The 14,254-nt window shown below is 38.5% G+C and overlaps 1 protein-coding gene and 1 pseudogene across 2 annotated transcripts in view; one reads left to right on the top strand and one right to left on the bottom strand.

Annotated features, from left to right (window-relative positions):
* LOC149153845 (CMP-sialic acid transporter 5-like) overlaps positions 1–14,254 on the top strand; it is a 187,849-nt gene that overhangs the window by 93,271 nt on the left and 80,324 nt on the right. The gene's annotated exons all lie outside the window — the stretch shown is intronic.
* LOC149153847 (cullin-1 pseudogene) lies at positions 10,616–12,070 on the bottom strand (annotated as a pseudogene).

The following is a 14,254-nucleotide window of genomic DNA, read 5'->3' as shown; positions in this document are numbered from 1 at the left end:
AGATTGATTTGCAGGTTGGATTCCATAAGGACTCAGGACCAAGAGGGAGTTGTCTTGATTGGAAAAAGATAAGTATCTTGTATCTCTTATATTGTTTTAATGACATTGGATTATCCATGAAGCCTAGGTAGGGTTTGGAGAAGAAAATCAAAGGCTTATGGACTATTATGTTTCACTGATAGAAGAAACCCTAATATTGATGTATAATTCTTAATGATGAAAACTCCATGATGTTGACGATGTGTATTTCTTGTTGCTGATGATATGAACTCCTTGTTGCTTTGGACTCCTTGATGTCATGAATGATGGGGATTCGTTTGATAATATTAATATATGACTCCGTGACAATGTGGATGATGAAATCTTTGATGTGAACTCTTTGATGCTGATGTAAACTTCTTGATGATATGGATGCTGATATGGAATCCTTGAGGATGTTGATGTGACTCCTTAATGATGAATGATGCGTTCTCTATGATGTTGAGAATGTGTACTCCTTATTGATGATGATAAGTACTCCTTGCTAACAATGATTAATGACGTGGATGATGTGATTGGACTCCTTGATGGTGATCTGAACTCCTTGATGATGATGTCGACTCCTTGATAAAGATGATATGAACTCAGTGATTGTGTAGACTCCTTGATGATGATGATGATTTGATGATAACGTAGACTCCTTGATAAAGATGATGATATGGACTTGGTGATAATGTAGACTCCTTGATGATGATGATGATGATGTGGACTCCTTAATGACTCCTCGTTGTGGAGTCCTTAATGATGATGTAGATTGAACTCCTTAATGATGGTGTGAACTCTTTGATGATGATGTGGATTCCTTGATGACGTAGACTCCTTGATGATATGGACTCCTTAATGTTGTGAACACTTTGATGATGGTATGGACTCCTTGATGATGTGATGAGTTTGACTGGATTTGAGAAGACCAAGATCAAGAGGGAGGTGACACATTCTCAAAAGATAAGTATTATCTTGATTGTTTCTATTGATTATTTCATCATTAGTCTCTTGGCTTGCTTGGTTGTTCTTGTTCTTCCATAGCCTCCTAGTGAGGTGTGCAGGTATGGAGACTGCCAAGATGTGGCAATCATTGGAAATGACAAAAGAACAATATGACAAGAAGACTCGTGATAAGAGGGAGCAAACAAGATCAACCTGATTGAAGCATGTTTCTACGAAGGTGGCTAAAAGTTTTATAAACTGATGTTGATTCAAATATGCTAAAGATGACCCTGCGACTTTTTTGCTATATAGAGGACTTTTGTGTAAGATGGAGTTGTTTTTTGAAAAGGCATGAGCATGGTGATATCTTTGGCACAATGGACTCTAGGTCCATCGTTATCTCCTTGATGAATGATTTGAAAAAACTGCAAAACTCTGATATTGATTTATTCTCTGATTGGTTTGTTGATCCATCTGATGATGTTTGTTTCTGCTGAAGCCTATTTATTATCTGCTGGATTCTACTATGGTTGCTGATGCTTGCTTCTGCGAGAAGCCATTTATTATTCGATTATGGTCTGCTGGATTCTACTAGGATTGTTGATGCCTACTTCCGTGAGAAGCCACTTATTATCTGCAAGATTCGATTATGGATATGGATATTCGCTTCTGTGAGAAGCCACTTATTATTGACTCTACTATGGTTTTCGATGATTGCTTCTGAGAGAATATGAATTTGAAGTCTATTATTGTTTGTTGATAGCTGACGATGTTTGCTTATGAGAGAACCTCCAGTTGAAGCTGAATGAACAATTGAATGTTGTTGTTTGCTGAAATGGTTGTTAAAGTACTGAAATCTTGAAATCCACCATGGCTACATTTCTAATGTTGAACTGGTTGCTGATGTGAAGAAACTAGAATGACTGAGAATCCCCTTGAAGAGGGAGCATTACATAGCATCATATTATGGACCATCTCTTGTAGGCTGTGTGCCGTGAGACCTTGTGGTTTAGGAGATGTATTGTTGATTCCTCTTGTAGGCTGTGTGTCGTGAGACCTTGTGGTTCAGGAGATGTATTGTTGATTCCTCCTATAGGTTGTGCGCCGTGAGAGCTTGTGATTCGAGAGATGTATTGTTGATTCCTCCCGTAGGCTGTGTGTTGTGAGACCTTGTGGTTCGAGAGATGTATTGTTGATTCCTCCTGTAGGCTGTGTGCCGTAAGACCTTTTCTAGTTTTTGGTAGCATCGGAAGTGCTCTAGCCTTGAAAATTGGTGGAGAGGCTAAGGCACATGAGTTCTAAAGAACCCAAAAACCGTTTGGTGAAATTCTACCCAGATTGTATTTGATTAAAATAATTAATATTTTTAATGGGGTCCCTTAGTCTAAACTTAGGGAAATTAAAATATTAATGGGTATTAATCAAAATATGGGTGAGAATGCTCTAGAAGGTGGATCAAGTCATGTTTTAATCTTAGCCGTTGATTAGAGACTTAATCTCAGCCGTTGAAGACTCAACAGGAAAAGTATAAAATGGAGGCTTGGGGTTCATTTGGAAACACACATAGAGGGAGAGAATTGATCTAGAGTTCGATTTCTGGGGCTAGGAAGCTGAGAAATTCGAATTAGGTGATCATTCTGCAGCAGAGGGGTAGTGAGAATCTGGAAGGAGGACTTTCTGGAGAATACTAACATAGAGGCGGAGAGAGCTTGTAGGGAGGCAGCGTAGTAGCCGGGAAAGGCTGATGCTGGACGAGTCTAGGCCCATGTAGTCTTGACGCAGAGCTAGAAGGGCCAGCGCAGAGCAAAAAAGTTGCCTGTCACGCAAAATCTAGAACTGCCGAAACAACCGGAACTGCTGGAAATACCAGGTACTGCCGGAACTGTCGGGAGAGATGACGCAGAGGGCAGAAGAGGTGATGAAGGGCTGACGCGGAGCTAACGCAGAAATAGCCGGGGTTAGCCAATCTTGTGCTGGATTAGCGATAATTCTGCCAGGTGAAGGGAGGTAAAACTCACTCAGATTTTCCCCCAATATTTTCTCTGTAAAGGATTGCTAGATGAGCATCCTAGATTTGTATTCAGATATTTCTCCTGCATAATAATAAACCCTCAGAACTATTGCACCGATTTTCTCGCATTGGGTTTTTCCGGGGACTATTGTGTCCAAAAACAAGTGTGTCCTATGTATCTTGTTCTTTGCTCTGTTTTTTGTTTCATGAGATCTGTTGGACACCTAATCCTCTAAGGGCTGGTGTGGAAGCTGAACAGGTAAAGGGAGTCCAAGGGACCACTTGGAATATGAAACCAAGGGTCACTCCTATGTATTATAAATATGTATCATTGTGAATAAGAAAAGCAATCTAATGTTTCTCTTTCATATTGCCTTCGCCATGTATGTGTTTAACATGGTATCAGAGCAAGCGATATCCTGCCCTACTCATATTTGAGCCACTGTTTTCTTGTGGCCTTTCTTTGTGTGTCTATCAGACCTAGGCGTTGTCTAAAATATTCCAAAATCTATTTGCACTAGTCAGAGCGCAGGTCTCAAATTAGTTTTCTGTAGTGTAACTCTTGTTAGATTTCTCTGCCATATTCTCTGTCCTCCGCATTAGTTTTATTGAATGGTGTCTTTAATAATTAGTGGCGTTGGTTGAATGGTGGCTCCCTACGCACAATCAACCTGTTGGCCCCAATATGCTGCTCTCTGAATGCTCCTTCGATTGGTAAGCTGCCACCCATACCAACCGATTTCCTACAGGCATAACGCCCCATACACCGTGCACCGGTTCACCATAGTCATACCACCATTGGTATCCAAAACTCCGCTGCAAACGCTGTATGCTTCACTCTAATCACTCCATACGCTAATACACTCCACCCTCCTGCGTTCGGCTCCTCACACCCCTCCCCACTGCGTAGCCACTCCATACCATTGTGGCTCCCATCATATCCTGCTCTGCAAAGTTCCTGCTAAACCATTCGACTCGCCTCTTCATACGCTCCAATACGCTGGGTAATACGTTCCACCTGCCCTCGATTTCATCATACATTGAACACTGGTCGTGTTGTAGTCGGTTATGTATCATATAATGCCCGGTTTTTGCCTCCATGTTTGACAGTTGACCTGTAAGATGCAGAGGAAGTGTGAATTATTCTTTCAAGTCTTTCTAAGCTAGTGCATTTTTTATCCATCTTCGGCGTTGCATGTTCAGCAGGGATCGACAATCATATTTTGAGACTGAATGTAAACTTGATGAAGTGAAACAATGTTGGTGTTCCAGTTTGAAGTTTCATAGAGTTTATTCCATACATTTTTCATACCAAAATACCTCCAACTGCGCCATTTCATAACAATACCGCTCCATACTGCTCATACAATTCCCCTCCATACCATTCCATACCGCTCATATAATCTGCTCATACAATACCGCTCCATCCTCGGGGAGGGTCTATCCAGATCTGCTTGTAAAGCTCGTGGTGTGTGAGTGGAAGCTCCACGACTTCTCGAATCTCTCGAATCTCTTGTTTTTGTATGTCACAACCCCCAATATCATTGTAGGTTACGTCTGGTTTCTCAGACTGGGAGACGAGTGAGATAGAGGAATCAGCCTCAGGTGGGAGGACATCCACTAAGGCATTCGAATGTCGGTGGAGGGCTACCGAGGCGGAGGGCTTCAGGAGCTCCTTGTTGATTGTGCTCGAAATCCTCACATAGTGGTTTGATCCCGCTGTTGAACCCACTATTCCGTTGTTCTGGTTAACCATCTCCATGAACTGCCCGATCACCAATGGCACCGGCTGGATCCTTTTCACCTCCTCCTGGGCTCTCAACAGTTCTCTCGTTAGATTTTTTTTGCTCATCCTTCACGTATTCTTCTTGAATGTCGATGAACTCCATCTGTCTTTGTAACGATTTCAATCGACTGTACAGATCTTCGTCCATATCAGAATGCGAATGGGGATGGGGCAGAGGCATACTCATCTCTATATTGCCCGTTGGACCCTCGGCCACCGAATTTGGATTTAGCACCACGACCGATGCAGCCATTGTCACCTTACCTTGCCTTTCCCTCACAAAAACCAGAACAGAGCCAAGGCTTTCTTCACCGAAAGGAAATTACCTCAGATAAACAAATTGAATGGTATTGTTAGCGCTGGTTTTGATGGTTGAATGTATTCCATCGCATAATGTCAATATAGTAAAGAGAGAACTCTGAGAATTTGGAAGAGTTGGATTGTGAATGACGCAAAGCAATGCGAGTACTTATAAAGCAGTGGATGGTACAAGTAAATGCACTCACTGTTCAATCCTTGGTTCACCGCAATCGCTGTCGTCGATAATTTTCATACGCGGAAGAAGTCAAGGGGCAACTCTCCATATTTTTATATCCCAGGCAGTGATCTCTAGTGAAGATTGGCTCTCCTTTTTCACAGTGTGAGTAGTTTGAATAATTTGAGAAGTAAGTGCATTGAAGCAGTGAGTCATTTGCTGCGTTGAAATTGGTACTGTGTTGTCTACTACAGTGACTTGGTGATATTGGTATCCTGCTACTCATCTAATAGTTGCAACTATTTATCATTTTATAGGTCAATTTGTAGTTGAAGATAACATCATTTCTCTGATTATATTGGTTTGAAATTAATCGAATGGATGATGTATTGAAAATACTGAATAATTTAATACATTCCACTATTGATGAGATGGTTAAGATCAACAAAACCTCTTTCCAATATTAAAATTTGTCTCCAAATGCACAGGAGAATATTGAGTTTTTGCAGCTTGAGACAAAGCTACAACAAGAAGAGCTACAACGTTGTAAGCATCATTCTGTTTAGAACATTGAGATAGACTCCCATCAGCAGCAACTTGCAAGTCATTATTGTTGAATTTCATTCAGATTTAGTACCTGGTGAAGCAACAGAGTTACATGTAGATGCAGAAATTCAGCCTGCACTTCCCAAGTTGGTCATCAGACTTTGGGAAGAACTTGTCCATAACAAGCACAACACTGGTCTTGGATATGACAAGGATGTGTCCTTTCATGTTCCAGACTATTCCAAGCCCATCAAATTTCAGAGTGCAAGATTTCTTCATGAGACTTCATCTTCACTTGTTCTAGATTCTGCTCCTTCATAGTCAAAAGTTGTTAAATGCCAACATTGTGACCGAGTTGGCCATATGAAAGATCACTGTTTTGATCTTCATCCATGCAAGCAATGCCATAAAACCAGTCATTCTTCAAATAGATGCTTCAAAAACAAGCTTCCTGCAAGAACAAAGATTCATCTTGGATGGATCGCTTCTTGGCAATGGGCATCAACAACCAAGAAGATATTTCAGTCATATGTTCAAACTTGTTCTAGAGTATTGAACAGTCTTGCAGTTGATTTTTCTCCATCATCTCACCTTGTATCTGACAGGGGGGGAAGTGATGGTCATCTACAAGCTTCAAAGCCACATCAAGCGAGCTTGAGCCACAACCTGCCATACCAGATTCAGAGTTGTAGCCAGAGACAAAGATGCCCCTGAGCATGCCTTCAGTTGGTGATGCCTCTTCAAAGAATTGGGGACACTTCCTCTAGCAAAAGACTTCAGCTTCTTGCCAGTTTTGGAAGAGTTCCAGGAATTGCATTAAGCATTCCAGAGTTGTTGGTAATCCTTAAACCATCACAGGTTGAGACCTGCCTTTTCAGGTTACGATTCTCCCTTTTATGCGGGGTGAGACCTCCCTTTCATGGTTGAAGGTTTCCCTCTTCAAAACATCAGGAGCACTTCCTCTAGCAGAAGACCTCAGCTTCTTGCCAGACCTGGAAGAGTTCTGGGAACTGCACTAAGCATTCCAGTGTTGGTGGTCATCCTTAAACCACCTCCCTTGATACCAACATTTCAGAGAGCACATTCAACTTAGTGCTGCCATGCATGTTTTTGCACATTTTATATTACAACTCTCTTCTTGGACTCATACATAACCCATCGGATTAAGGGGAGGAATGTTGGACACCTAATCCTCTAAGGGTTGGTGTGGATGTTGAACAACCAAAGGGAGTCGAAGGGACCACTTGAAATATGAAACCAAGGGTCACTCCTATGTATTATAAATATGTATCATTGTGAATAAGAAAAACAATCTATGTTTATCTTTCTTATTGCCTCTGCCATGTATGTGTTTAACAAGATCAAATATTTAATTAGTGTAGGCTGCAAAAGTAATTTGCTTCAGTATTCAGAAGAATAACTTGATGAATGTATGTTAAACAATCAAGTAGGTGAAGTAGATTCAAATTTATTGCAGTAGGGGTTCCTAAAGTGTAGGAATTTTCACAACCTTGTGGTCCGGGAGATGTATTGTTGATTCCTCCTATAGGATGTGTGCCGTAAGACCTTGTGGTCCGAGAGATGTATTGCTGATTCCTCCTGTAGGATGTGTGCCGTAAGACCTTGTGGTCCGAGAGATGTATTGCTGATTCCTCCTGTAGGTTGTGTCGTGAGACCTTGTGGTTTGAGAGATGTATTGTTGATTCCTCCTGTAGGTTGTGTGCCGTGAGACCTTGTGGTCTGGGAGATGTATTATTGATTCTTCCCATAGGCTGTGTTGTTGAAAAGTGTAACTAGGTTCGGTCTTCATAATGACATGTAATTATGATTTTATGTAAGGGGATGTAAAAGAGGAAAATAAAATTATTGTATTGCCTCATGGGTTTCATGAGCAAGAGATTTAATTTGAGTCAAGACTCCCATTGAGAGTCTTTAGGAATTATTTGTCATCTAGTCATAAAATGTTAGAGTCATTGTCATGTAATGAAATCATGTTACACTTTGTAAAATGTCAAACTTGTCTATGTAAAGTATTCTCCAAGACCTTGTCACTTATCCTCTTCAAGTCGGCCTACAATGATGGAAGAACTTGCTAGAAGAAGTCTGCCTAACCACTTGTGATCATGTCGGCCTAAAGGACACGAGGAAAGGTGTATATATAGCCACACTCGACCTCACTTAGGAGCAAGACACTCGACATACATTTGGTGAAGAGAAGTGTGAAGAAAGAGGCTACAAAGAGAAGTTCGAAGAAGGGAGAGGGAGGATTCTTCTAGCATGGCGAAGGAGGATTCTTCTGGGCATAGCGAAGAAAGTTTCTTTTGGTTTAGCGAAGGAGTATTTCTTCTGGGCAAAGCGAAGAAGAGTTTCTTTTGGGAATAACGAAGGAAGGTTTCTTCTAGGGATAGCGAAGGGAGGATTCTTCTGGGGTCAGCGAAGGAAAGACTCTTCTGGGGTATCGAGATAAAGATCTAGACTAGAGACCGAGATTCCTTTTGGGGTACCGAGATAAAGATCTAGACTAGAGACCGAGATTCTCTAGAGGAAGCTAGTGAGATCATAGAGACCGAGATTCTCTAGGAGAAGTCGAGAAGAAGCAATGTGAAGGATAGAGATCGAGTTTCTCTGGAAGGAGTCGAGGAGAGCAGTTCAAGATCAAGAAGAAAGTCGAGAAAGGGAAGAGGCAAAGCATCAAGGTTGGTGACAAGGTTCTTGAGAGGATACTAGAGTCAAGGGTCTTGGTACTCATCAATTGAAGATCTAGAAGAAGAATTGTGATTGGCTTTTCCTCTCAAGCGGTGAGAGGTTTTGGCCCTAGTTGTCAAGCCTACATACCATGTCACTCGTCTTTTATTGTGCATATTGGTAATTGTCTTGATGAAAAGAACACAATAATAACTTAACGAAGAAAATACTATAAGCTAAGAAGTAAAAGTATATCACAAGCAATTATCAAGCAGAGAAATATTTAACTATTCATGCCCTAGATTTCTCAACATGTGTGCTGTGAGACCTCTTGGTCGGGGAGATGATTTGAGATGGATGCTATGTATCATTCCTTATGAGATTGATGATCTCTCCCTTAGGCTGTGGGTTGTGAGCCCTATAATTGGTCAGGGAGATTGATCTTGGTAGTGAGAATGAAAAGTACCTCCCTGGCTAAGAGAGGGAGTGTTGAAAAATATGGTAGCCATTGTCAGTGTTTTCATCTTGAAAAATAAATGGAAATTAAAATTTTTAAGTTTGCCTCCAAATCTATTAGGTTGTCTGGGACCCTAAGTGGCACCCATTTGACCCCCACATGAAGGCTATATAAAGGAGATCATTTCTACTCATTTGGACACATCAATTTTGTCTTCTGCATCTCTGATCCACCGAAGTTACAGGAGGGCCGAAATTTAAGGAGGCCGAAATTCTAGGGAGGGCCGAAATTTCAGGGAATTGATTTTTGGCATGGAACTTCTTCACAATCTTGGGTACTGGTTTGGCTATTATTTTTTGTTATGGTTATTTCTAATGTAATAATGAATCTGCTCACATAAGGAAAGATTTATGGGTTTTCCCCTTGTGGGTTTTTCCCTGGCCGTGTGCCTAATTTTCTGTGTCTTGTCTCTTTGTTTCATGGTTACTTTATTGCACTTTCATGTTTATTAGTTGATGTTTTTCTTCTGTATAACTGCCTAAATGATGTTAAATTTAGTGCTATGTGAAAGTAATGTTTAATTGATCATTGAAGTAGTTATCAAGAGAAGAAAAAAAATATTCTAGCAGGTGTCCTAGAAAATCAACAGCTAGGCCAGCGACACCACTGTAACGAAAACAATGCTATTCAACCAACAAATTTGAAGAGCTGTAACAAATTGCACATTCAAACCCTGTTTGTAATTGTATTGACCAAAAAATTGTCTGCACCATGATCGCAAGTGCACAACTAGCTGCATAACAAGCTCTTCACAAAGTGAAGGCAACAATGAAAGAAAGAAAGGAAGAGAAACTGCTCAATGATCTCTCTTTTTGTCCTCTTCATACTATCTTTATAGGATCAAGATGTGAAAGCACAAGTACACCCTAGCAGTGCATGGAAAGAAAGAGCTTTCCCATCCATGAATTTTGGCGATCAAATAACTATTTTCCAAAGAAAGTGTAATGACTGAAGCATAAAAACTATGGTTGAAGCAAGAAAACTGATAACTTGAAGACTTGAATGTAAAAATACACAAAGGTATTTAATAATAATAATTTATTAATATATATAAAATGTATAAGATGATATAAGATGATTTGAATGTTACAATGAGGCCTTGCTTTTATACCTCAACAGGTGACCTTTCGTAAATGGGCATGTCTTTTAGACATGCCTTTTCACCTAACTTAATGACTATTTAACCTAATTAATATTTAATTATTTAATCTTTATATTTATTTTATTTTATTTATTTGTTATGAATTATATTCATAACATAGCCTTTCCCTTTGGAAGCTTTGTCCTCAAAGCTTTAACGCTTGGATTTTCTTCACTTAGTGTCTGTTGCCTTGATGTATATAATCTGGATAATCTGGCCATCCTCTCGTCATGTAGCTCATCAGTGATATTCCCTAGAATTATTTATTTATTTTCATTTATATATATATATATATATATATATATTTTTTTTTTTTTTTTTTTTTAATTTTTTTTTTTAAGTTTTTAATTTTTTTTATTTTTCTATATAAATAACTCTCTCTATATATATACATATTATATAATTATAAGTTATATATATAATGTAATTATAATTATATAATGTTTTCTTCTTAATTCGTTCTATTATACCGCTGCAACTGTCGTTTCTTATAGATACGGGGTCACGCCTCTTGACAACTCCGTTCGCAATGATAACCGGCTACGACGATTGTTTGACGGCTTGACTATTGACAAACAGGGCGTATACCATAGACCAACGGACACCACGTTGACAAATGCAGGGATAGAGGGGTGTGAGGGTTTGTTTTTGTCACGCTCCAAGTATTCCCTTGTGATCAAATCTTCAATACGCTTTTTGATTGCTTTAAAATCAGGCTTGAACATTCGTCCAAGTTGCTCAACGCACTCTGTTACTAACTGTGCATGGGCCAAAACTTTCCTACTCTTCATGATTCGAACAATACAAGCATCAATTGCATAACGTCTATCTTTGTCCACGTCCTCAATTATCTTCTTCTTCTCATCCACAGGAGGAAGAGGAATCTTAATCTTTCTTGATTTGTCAGTAAAATTTGCATTAAAGTCGAAGTAATCAGACTGTGTGACAGACTTTGTATTTGGCTCCTTAATCAGGATTTTGTGTTTTAAACACGCAAGTGAATGTAGCAATCTAATAATATCTTCATCGGACAAATTCAGCTGCGATTTGATTTCTGAATAGCTCAATCTCTCTGCATTATTGAAAAGCAATAATGCAGCTCCGTGATATGTTGTCACAATAAGCTCCACCGATCTGGCATTAAAATTGCCAGAAAGATGGCACGTCCCTAAGGAGTATATCCATGTAAGCTTTCGATGTTTAGTTTGTGTCTGGTAGAATTCTTTAAATACCTCTACACATTTTACCATCTCAGCAGGCAAATTGAGATCAAATGACTTGTAGCTGGGCCAAAATCCAGTAGTCAAGACAGTTACAGTCAAATCTATTCCAGGATGTGCATGCACATTATCATCAAGATATTTTTGAAACTTTGGTTGGTTCTCCCGTGCCAAAGTCAAATCAGTAAGCATTCCCTCCATCTTTGATGTAAATTGGCCTCCACATTGTTGCTTCAATTTTGTTAAGATACTCCGTTCATGTTCATCATTTGCACTTTTATCAAAAATAAGCCGCCGTGCTAGTTTTTTCCTATAAAATTCTGAATATAGATCTTTATCACCAATGTATGCAAGAAGCTTTACAACCTTCTCAAGTGTCTCTTCAATATCTTCATCGCTTAATTTTTCACTGCTACCCTTTTTCAATATGTTGTCACAAAAGGTAGCCAATAATTCTGCACTTGTGCTTCCTGCTACTCCTTTGTTATGCAATTCAATAACCTCCCACACAAATGTCTGCTCTAGTGGACCAACAATATCCCTTTTCCTTGACTTCTTATTGCTTGCTGCATCTTCTGCTTGTTTAACAAGTGTTGTTCCCTCATCAGTAACATGCTGTTTAAAAAAGTGGGCTATCGGTTCCAGACCTTTGGGTATCCTACAGAACAACCTATACATCCTTGAAAGATCATCTTCATTCTTATCATAATCTGAAATTGACATAACCTCTTTCTGATCTTCTGTAGAACGTAGTGATTCTTCATCATCATTAATGTCTTCTTTAGCATCTTCCTCGTTGTTATGATATTGTTCATCTTCTTGTTTTTTGAGATAGTCCTCATCCACATCATCTTCATTTGGATCATTTTTATTGCCATTAAGATCAACATTTTGATCAAATTCTTCTTTTTTTTCTTCTTCCACATTTTCCTCTCGACATGCTTTAACTTCTGCAATTGATTTTTTTAAATGCTGAAATGCTTCTTGAATTTCACTAAAATGTTCAACGTAATGGCACATTGTGTGACGAACAACATTCAAAGGCCCGCATGATTATATCGTGTGCAATGGCTCTAATACCATTGAAGCATAAAATCTATGGCTGAAGCAAGAAAACTGATAACTTGAAGACTTGAATGTAAAAATACACAGAGGTATTTAATAATAATAATTTATTAATATATATAATTGTATAAGATGATATAAGATGATTTGAATGTTACAATGAGGGCCTGCTTTATACCTTAGCAGGTGACCTTTTTTTCACCTAACTTAATGACTATTTAACCTAATTAATATTTAATTATTTAATCTTTATATTTATTTTATTTTATTTATTTGTTATGAATTATATTCATAACAATGAACCAGAATTAAATATACAAAATTAAATACATCAACCATGCTATTATCAATCAACATATCTACTCAATTAATTACCATAGGATTTTCAAAAGATTTGAAAAGAACAATATACACATGGAGTGGCGATAGGCCTTATTAGTGATTATAAAGTTGTCATTCTATCTAGATCCCGTTGACTACAACAAAGTGTTGGGAACGACTCTCCACCCAACCTTAGATGAGCTGCAACCAATATTTTTTATAGTTGTCACCCTCGAGCCCTCAATCAACTTCTACTGCCAGTGCCCTTTGTCTCGCAACATTCCTTTCCTCAAAGAACGAGCGAATGAATGAATGCACCTCATATCCCTTTTTTGCCTTTTAGATAGAAGAACCATTCCAAAAAATGGTAAGGGAATTGGAAATGGATTTGCATGTACACAATCCATGTGGAATCATGCCAACTTTTATTTATTTATAATAAATTAATTTATTACTATCTGTTTCTTTGTTATTTGTTGTTTTATTAATTTATTATTATCTTTTCTTTGTTATTTGTTGTTGTTGTTTTTTAAATTTATTATTATCTTTTTTCGTTATTTGTTATTTTATTTATAGATTAATATTATTTAATTTATTATGATTATTCTTATTATTTATTAGTACTGAGCATTACATACTCCCACTCTTTATGGAACTTCGTCCCGAAGTTAAGTTTAATCATTATTTATTTATTTATTACCCCATGTTTGCCTTGTTGGAGAATCTACTAGGGCAGCTTATTAAAACAATTCTCCTTATCCTTGATAAAAGTTTGTGATCTTATATTAGCTTCTTTATATTCTTATTTAAGTTCTCTTCATCAAACAATTATCAAGAGCATAAACCATAAAAACAATGGACACAAATATAGGCTCCAAGCTAGGGCAAAACCCCTCCAAGGGGAAAACCCAAAAATAATCTCTTCTTTTCTTGTAGAATCTGATTAAATTAGAAAACCAAGACCAAAGTCAAGACCTCCTCCAAAGACCAAGTCAACCCTCCAAGAAATCCTTCCTCAAGCTAGTCAAATCCTTCAAGGTCAACACGAGTCAAACCTTCCTTGAACTGCTTCAATTTCAGTATTCGGATCTCTACTTCAGATCTGCAACTTTGACGCTTTGTAGACAACAAAAACCCTAGCCTTCTTGTATGTGTCAATCTTCCAAGAGATTCTTCCTCTAGCAAACTAAGGTCTTCAAAGTCAACGAAAGTCAAACTAGGTCAAATCAGAGTTTTGGTCCCTTGCTCAAGTCTGCAACTTGGCTTGCAATTTTTGGTCCTGCAACTTGCCCGGAAAACCCTAATTTTCACACGTGTGAGCAGATTTGGTCCAAATTAGAGGTCTTCTAGCTTAACTCTATACTTGTCTTCCTTCCCTTGACTTTCACTCTTGAATTTCTTCTTGTTATGCTACAGGTCGAACTTCTTGTGATTGTAGATCCAAATTCTCTAAAAGAGGTCAAAACTCCTATATATACACATCTGTGGAAGTCGAATAGCCTCTAATAGGCCGACTTGTCA

The sequence above is a fragment of the Pinus tabuliformis genome, chromosome 9 (genome assembly GCF_031772625.1).
Source record: "Pinus tabuliformis cultivar Carrire ecotype Pingquan chromosome 9, CPIR1, whole genome shotgun sequence".
Lineage (NCBI taxonomy): Eukaryota > Viridiplantae > Streptophyta > Pinopsida > Pinales > Pinaceae > Pinus > Pinus tabuliformis.
The sequence above is the reverse complement of the archived record's forward strand: the minus strand, read 5'-3'. Positions and strand labels throughout refer to the sequence as shown.